Source organism: Brienomyrus brachyistius, chromosome 17 (genome assembly GCF_023856365.1).
Source record: "Brienomyrus brachyistius isolate T26 chromosome 17, BBRACH_0.4, whole genome shotgun sequence".
Classification (NCBI taxonomy): domain Eukaryota; kingdom Metazoa; phylum Chordata; class Actinopteri; order Osteoglossiformes; family Mormyridae; genus Brienomyrus; species Brienomyrus brachyistius.
The window spans coordinates 9,143,052-9,151,402 of NC_064549.1; positions in this window are offsets into that span (position 1 = coordinate 9,143,052).

Genomic DNA, 8,351 nt, shown 5'->3' on the forward strand with positions numbered 1-8,351 from the left:
TACATTATTATTTATTTATTTATTTTTATTATTATTGTTGTTTTTGTTGTTATTTTTTAACTAATTCTAATGCATTTTTTTCTTGCTTGTTGTTATGATTATTTTAATTCTAATTTAATTTTCAAATATCCTAAACAGTGCTATATCACTAAAGAAAGATTTTTTTTTTTCCATTTTTGTGAAAGCTGGGGCCCAACAGTGAAATAATTCTGCCAAGCCTGGGATCTGAACCAGCAAACTTCTGACCGCGGGCACACCATTCTAACCTACTGGGCCACACACGCACAAACCAAACGCATTTGGCAAATAATTAATGCCGCTATGTGGTCACAGTGATTTTATATCCCAGTCGGCGAGGAAACACCATACTGGCATTGATCGACACTCAAACCGAGTTAATTTTATTACAGGGTTATTCTAGTTACAGTGTTCATTTCCAGCTCACGTGTTTTGTCCACACGAAGACTCCTAAAATGGGGGGGGGGGACAGTATGAGGGGGGTGAAGGGGACTAGAAGGGCGATGATAGCGACGGCAGTAAAGAGGGGGGTCACTGCTCTCGCCTCCGGGTCAGGAAGTTGCCCCCCCGACCATCTGTCTGTGGATTAATCCCCATAGTGCTTAGTGCTGTTATAGCCTGACGTATCGCTAAAGCTAACAGCCCTCGATTCCGACTCAGCACAGGGCCCATGTGATCTCCTCCAATGACAGGGACTGGGAGGATGTGAGGCTATTTAATAGTGTGTTTGTGTGAGGGAAGGGGGATTGATTGTTGACTTAGCATTGCTTTCTTTCTTTCTTTCTGTTATCGCTCTACTGAGAGACCACGAGATGCTTTTCTCTTACTGCTAGCCAGCCCCCCCCCCCCCCCCCCCCCCCCGCCCCCCGCTGCACAAACACAGGCGCACGTTTGGCAGAATCAGTGTCAAAGACAATATGTTCGGACACCTGGTAGAAACTGCTACACCGCTAACTAGGACTGCCAAGGATGTTGTACAGTGCCAGACATAGCAGTGAACACAAGCAGTGTTCCTCCCTCATGTTTATTTTTTTTTAGCTTTGCTGGTTTAATCCCACTAAAGGTTTTCAGGATCACTCACTGGCACGCTTTGATTACCAGTGGCATTAGTTGATTGCAGTTGTCATTTTAGCTCCAGTTGATCATTGGATGACTACACCCTATATAATACCCCAGCTAACAGGGAATGTTCCCAGAACGCTATATGAAAGTTGGCAGAGAACATTCTTACCAGAACGTTCATGGAACGTTATTTCTAAGCTTTACATTTTAACAAAGGTTTCGTCAATATCAGCATGATATTATTATTACTTGAACATCCTTTTGATGCAGTTAATGTTCAAAAATACTGTTTTATAGTAAAATTATATTTTATAACAGCAGTGTACTGTATGTGTATATCGCAAACACACCATCTAGTCCTGAATCCATGACCACTGAACTTCCACAACCTTTCATTTGCTTCAGTATTATCAGCCTTAGTTGCAGCAGTGGGATGAAGCTCTGAGAACATCAAGAAAACTGGACACGTCGATCATTTCCATACTTTTAATCGTAACGTTCAGTAAAAGTTCCAAGAATGAAAAATTGTGAGCGCAGACTGTGACCTACTGCTGTAGTCACAGGTATTTAGTGGTTTCCAGCAGCATTACACAGACTTTTGTTTGATCCTTTCCTTTGAATTGTTTCCATGGGTGCTGCCTTTTAAGGTGACATCAATGAGTACACAAAGTTTAACACTCAAGGTTTTTTATTCAGTAATCGATTCAGTCATGTAGTGTCAGATATGTACAGGAAACGACCTTAAAATAAGGCCAGTAGTATCAAAAACAAACCTGTGCTTACTTACAATAGCAGATTCCGTTTTCTTTTGAGTTCAAAGTCAGAAACATTATTTTTTTCGCTAGGTTTCTTTTTAATGTCTGCAGCTGTGGGATAAAGCTGGGGGTGGGGGGCTGAGCTTTAAGGATGAGACGTGGTTGTCCCATGGGGAAAAATTGTTCTTTTTTTCTTCACAATAAAGAAATTCCACCAGCTGTATCATTTTAGTGTCTCCCCTTGACCGGCACTTGAGTGGCAAACCAAGTAAGTGCATTAATATACAAACCCGGTTAGTTAGTAAGTAGCTATTCCTGTTCGCTGTGTTTCGCACGTACTGTAAGTTAAACCTGTCAGCTTCTTGCAGGGTGCAATTCACGAAGCATACTGTGGATTGCCTGAATGGAAAGAATTCCGATCTTCGTGGATGTGGATATTTGGGATTTTGGGCATGCATCCTACAAAGGAATAGAATTCGGCCTTTTAAATGTCAGCGAGAATCTCTGTTTGATCCTTGAGTCGCGATGCCATCAAACCTTTAGTTTTGAGATATTGGTGTAAACTTGATGCCATTAATATGAGTTTTTAAACCAAAACTAACTGATTTCTAATTCCTAATTGCCTGGTTTGCTTCTGGGGATCAGTGAGGTACCATCTCATCTCTCATATATCATTTTTAATAAAGGATGCAGGGGCAAAACGAGAGAGAGAGAGAGAAAAAGAAGGCGAGAGAGAGAGGGAACTCTATTGTTCTATCTTAAAATATAGTGTCACTTCCTGTGTAAATATGTGAAACAGCAACACCCACGAGGAGGCAATTAACTTGGGCCATAGTAAGAAATGTGCCTGCATCGATGTCAGTGCGGGAGAATGCTGACACTCTTTACTCTGACATCACCTAGGACGGTGTCACATTGACACCCCCCCCCACCTCTCATCCCAAACAAAAGCATCCTGCATGTGAAGCCTTGGCCACAATCATCATTACTGAGTCTCTCACGGGCATTATTTTAGAGTCAGTGTTCTTCAAGACACAATGAGCTTATTTCATGGAAATATGTAAATTGAAGCCTCTAATTTGCATGTTTAGGTCCCATGAGAAATTACATGCTGACATGATAAATTCAGCACATGGTGGGCCAGCCTTGAAGCTTAGGTAAATGGTATGACTAGTGCATCAGCCTTGGGATATGATCTTGGAAGCCTCACTGCTTACTTCTCTCTCCTGGCTTGAGACTAGTTGGAAATGACACCGCAGTGCCGTTCAGCGGCAGGCACATGGCTCCAGGTCTCTGAGATGGAACAGTGATGTTCAGTCACTAGGTCACTGGCTACTATGGTTGACACCTCTCTGGGAGTTGGTTCAGACTTTGACTTTCGAATATAGGGTGTGACCCTGACAGAAGCAGGAAACCTGATCCAGACGAATTACTTCTGTTGCCTGGATGACGATCTCCTTCCCAGGGAATATGACATCTGCTCTATAGCTGGGTCATTTCGGCCAATTGTATCGTGAGGCTGACTTGTCTTGAAGGAGAAACGAACCCCTGCTGAACGTATGATTCATAGATGCTACCCTGCAGGTCTTCCAGTAAATTCTATGTGACAACATTTCCCTCGAAGCTCGAACTCCAGTGCTTGAAAAACAATTCAACGTTTAGTACTTCCAACAGGATTTCTATCTATCACAGGGGCTGCCTCTAATTGGAACGTAAGTGGCAAGCGGCGGCCTGCTGATAAAAGCACTCAGAACGTCGACCCAGAAAGATAAAATCCAGGCAGTCATTCATATTATTGAGCTGAATTTAAATAACGCAGTTTTTCTGTTTCGCTATCAGATCACGTCAAGCTTCAGAGTTTTAATGAAAATTAACCAGAATTAGTCAGACTTTCAGGACACAACAGAGATTTGCCACATTGTTTAGTGCTTCGCAGAGGTTCACTAAGTTATGCACAAAGTTGCAGAGTCTATATATGAAGCTCTGGAGACAGTGGAGAAACTGACACCAGTAGCTGCCCAACCTTTCAGCTCAGCCACCTCCAGTCCCCAATTTGTACTGCACACACCCCCTCGACCTGGGACTATGGTCCTGCCCTCCCAATGGTCCCCTTAGACAACCCAATCCAGTTTTTCACTGGAATGCCCTTATTTAAAATCAGCAGAAGCATGTCGTAGATCGACAAGGTATGATCATATAAACGCATTTATATTCTAGTACCCCAAGTTGATGGCTTTTAATTGACGACCCATGACGGCGTATGTCAAAGGACTTTGTTTTGCTGGTTTGACTGTGTGCTACCCCCTTAACAAAAATCCACCACCTCCAACCCCCCCAGAGATCAGTACACATGGTATGTAGGTCTTGGATTTTTCCCACAATCTTTCCTTTTGATGCCTGGAATGGTCATAAGTACTCAGCTTGCTGTCTCCAGCCCTTATAAGCGGGGAAAGTTAAGGAGGTAGAGTGGGGGCAGCTGGGGGGCGGGATGGGGTTGGGATTGGTGGTTGTTACAAAAGCTTCGCTGTAGGGGGAGAAGGACAGAGAGTTATCAAGGCCAGTGGCTATTCCTGTTTATAACAGGACTGTTGAGGGGGGGGGCATAAGGTCCCTGAGTCCTTTGTCAATGGGTGGGGGGTGGGGATGTTTCTACCTTGAAAATGTAGCCAGCACCTAAAGCCTGAAGTAACAACCCACCGAAACTACAACACAGAGTGTTTCTCAAAACTAAAAACGCAAAGACACGTACTTGTGGTCCTGGCAAGACCGGTCTCGCTACCTCGCCTTCCAAGAACAAACTTGGGGCACAATGAATCATGGGACTGGTCTCGTTCGATGAGGATGCAACGATGCATCTTTGACATTGGCAAGAGCGACATCCAGGGATTTTTTTGTACTGTCCTCTGCACTTCTGTTCTTTAGTGCTGGAACTGGTCTTCCCCTTCAGCAGCGGAAGACGACGTGACGAGATAACGGGCACGCGGGAACACAAATACGGTCAAGTACGCATATTGAGAAACACCCACAGTTTGGCTTTCCGTAAACCATGGCTTCTCAGGTTTTACACATAGAGAAATGAAACAGCAACCATAGCTAGAGCATGCAGGGACTATCGCGGGGATTTTCGCAGGGACTATCTCAAGACCAAAAAAATGGCTGGGGGCAAGCGGGTCTTCATGGCTTGGGGAGTTTAGAATCCGGAGACCCAGAAAGTAGCCAAAAGATCTACGGAAAAGTCTACCCAAATCCAGTGCAGCTGGAGCCATAATAGGAGCAGAAGGAGGCATAATATGAAATATATAGGTCCATTTTCTGTGTAACTTATGTAACAGACTTTACCATAGCAGATTTCAAGACTGCTTGGGTGCTGGCATCCGGCTCTGCTAACATTCTGCATTAACAAAGATCTACGCATGAAACACTATTGTTACGTGCCGCCTGTACTCCTGCCGTTCACGTTACGCAGTCACCGCGTCGTAGAAACATCTACCGCGAAGAATATATACATAGATTTTGTAGTGTGCTTTTCAATTTACGTTTCTGAAAATCATTCTGCATAGACGACCGATTATATGTGTGTCGGTGGAATGTTTAAATATCCACAGACACTTAGCAGAATGAAAAGGCCAGCCTTCGAATGCTAAATTCCTGAGGTCTATGGTTTCTTTATAGCTGGTGTATCCTTCAATATGCCCTTTATGTCGTCTAAACATCAGGCAACTATATATATAAAAACAGTGTTATGGTATATAATCGATTTTGTTATAATACCGGCTCCTTGTAATTACGTGGTTATCGTTTTGAGGAATTGTCGAACTGACTGTAAGGCTGATGGGATTCAGGTCGTTTAAAGAGTTAAGTGTGACACTAAAAGGGGACGACTGGCTCTCAAAGGAATGGGGATAGAAAGGACGTCTGCTTCTGCTTAACGTCACCCAGACTCTGTTAGTCTTTCATTTGTAATGGGTTGAATCGGGTCCCCAAAACAAACCCTGCGTTTCTATGTTTATACAGAGCAAACAATAAAAGTCATGCTTACCCTAACTATATTCCATGCACTTAGCTTAAATCTTCAAATCTTCAAAACCCTACATCAGTACCCTGGAGGTGCATATAACCCAATCTCACAAGAGTAAAATCTGTTTGACTTTTCTATTTTCAAGTGCGTTTATCAAATTCGACACTTCTCCTATTACGTTTCCCAGTACATACAAAATACCATTGACTCTATGTCATTCATTTACAGTACTGTACATTACACAGACAAAAGAAAGGAACAGAAAAGGAAAACGGAACAAAGTCGAGGGTGACAAATCAAAAGAAATAAAACAGTACATTGCATAAGTTTCAATAGTCCCACCATCTTGACATACAGTAAAAAAAGACAACCACTGATCACGTTTAAAGGACACGACGCAGCAAGAGCCATGCAAAATATTTTAGTCTCTGGTTCCACCAGCAAAACCCAAGAGAAAAGGAGAAGGAGACTGAGAGAGAGAGAGATTGACTTGAGCGAGTAGAATGTTAAGGCCTTGCCTCATGTACTGATCCTTTACTGTTCAACCGTAGAGAGAGAGAGAGAGAGATGCTTAGTGACTCAGCTCATTATAGCTTTGCGTTTAAAGGCTGAAAAACAGTCTGTAGCAGCACTGAGGCCACGGGAAAGGTCCCGGGACACAGGACAACCCTGCCAATGGCAGCGACGAAAGCTTGGCGAGGAGATGATGCCAGTAGGCCATCTGGGAGGATCTCCCCAGCAGTTAGGACTCATGGGCCATTCCGCCTGACCAGCCCTGACACAACAGAGCTATACAGAGCAAAAGCCCGTAAGGGAACAAAGGTGGGAGTCGATCCAAGGAGAAGAATTGAGACGCGTCGGAACTCCTGCTCCTTCCTTCACGTTGGGGCATAGCGAGGGATGGAGGTCCCTGTACACTAGCCTGTCCTGCCTGGCCACAACAACTTTGCACAAATGACGGGGATCTTCTTAAAACATCAAAGGTCAAGGAATGCATGTCTTGTAAATAAAAAAAAATGATATTCCTTTCCAACCACCCTACAGGGACAAGCAAAGCAAGATTATGGTACTGTTCTGCAACCATATCTATGTTCAGATTTTCAGTATAGATAGATAGATAGATAGATAGATAGATAGATAGATAGATAGATAGATAGATAGATAGATAGTGATCTTTTTGATTCCTTTGTTTTACTCAAGAACTCTTCCCACAACATACTACATACAACATATGTGAATGCAGCTCTTCCACTTCAAGTAATACATCTAGTAAAATCAGCCAGGCAGAATTCCTCTGTCAGTTAGGGTGAGTTCTGTCCTCATTACTTCCACACTCCTAAACTGCCTTTTGTCTTAAACTGGAACCCGTCTGGAGTCACTGCAGGTTCCAGATCTTTCTTGTCATGGAGTACTATTTGAGAATGTGCACTTCAAATCATTACTTGCTGTTTCTGAAGACAAACCAGACATTCTTCTTTAAGGACCAGATGTTGCATTCCGTCTTTACCTCCGCTCTCTCTCTCGCTCTCTCTCTCTCTCTCTCTCTCTCATTCTCATTCCCTCTCTATTTTCCAGTGTCACTGAGATGAGATCACTGGAACCGTGCACATTTCTGGTTGAACGTAGTCTGTTTCTGGAATCTGTGGGTGGGTGGGATAGGAAAGGTGTGCGTGTCTCCTTCCCACTGGCCCAGAGAAGCTGCTCACCCACCGCCACTTAGTCCTGGCACCGCCAGCAGGCAAGTATGGAAGGCCAGGCACTTCATGCTTGAGTGGGGAATCGTCTCTTTGGAAGGAACATCAGCTGAGTCAGAGAGGCTCCTCCAAAGGGCAGTGTGCATAGTGCCATGCAGAGGAGTAGCACACATGCTAAGTGCATCAGCCCTCTGCTTGGTGCCTTCTTCTCCACCCAAAAATTGACCTCATGGTGCCCTTTTGTGACACTGGATCTTCAGCCCGGTTCAGAGTAATAGAAGACAAACCCACCCTGACCCAGAGCCAGTAGGAGAGGAGAAAGCTAAGGCATTTCACATTAGCTTAGCACCAGGAGCGACCCACAGTTTCTGCACAACTTCAGACGCGTCGGAGATCCACACAAGCTTCTCTTCTTCCCTGCGAGGCAGCAGCTATCTGACCTCGCCTCACGGTTAGAAGTCAGCCGGTGTCTCGTTCCTGCTACAGTGCAACTTATTATTGCAGAATTGCTGACATGTGGTTCCTTGGTCATCTAAGTCTACTGTTTGAATATGCGTCTTATTGCCAGCTCTACGGAGCCCTTGGCGGGCCCCTCGGCTGATCGCACAGGGCTACATACACGTTATAAAGGAAACGTGCTGATACACAATCGCAACAGAGGCAGATGCAAATTCCTCCATTCGATTCAGTAGCAATAAGTTTTTCCCTTTAAAAATTACGCACAGTTATAAAAATCTGCCATTTCTGTCACTGCTTTGTAAACATGCCTTTTGCAAATTCATTACAAAATCATGTGGTTTAAGA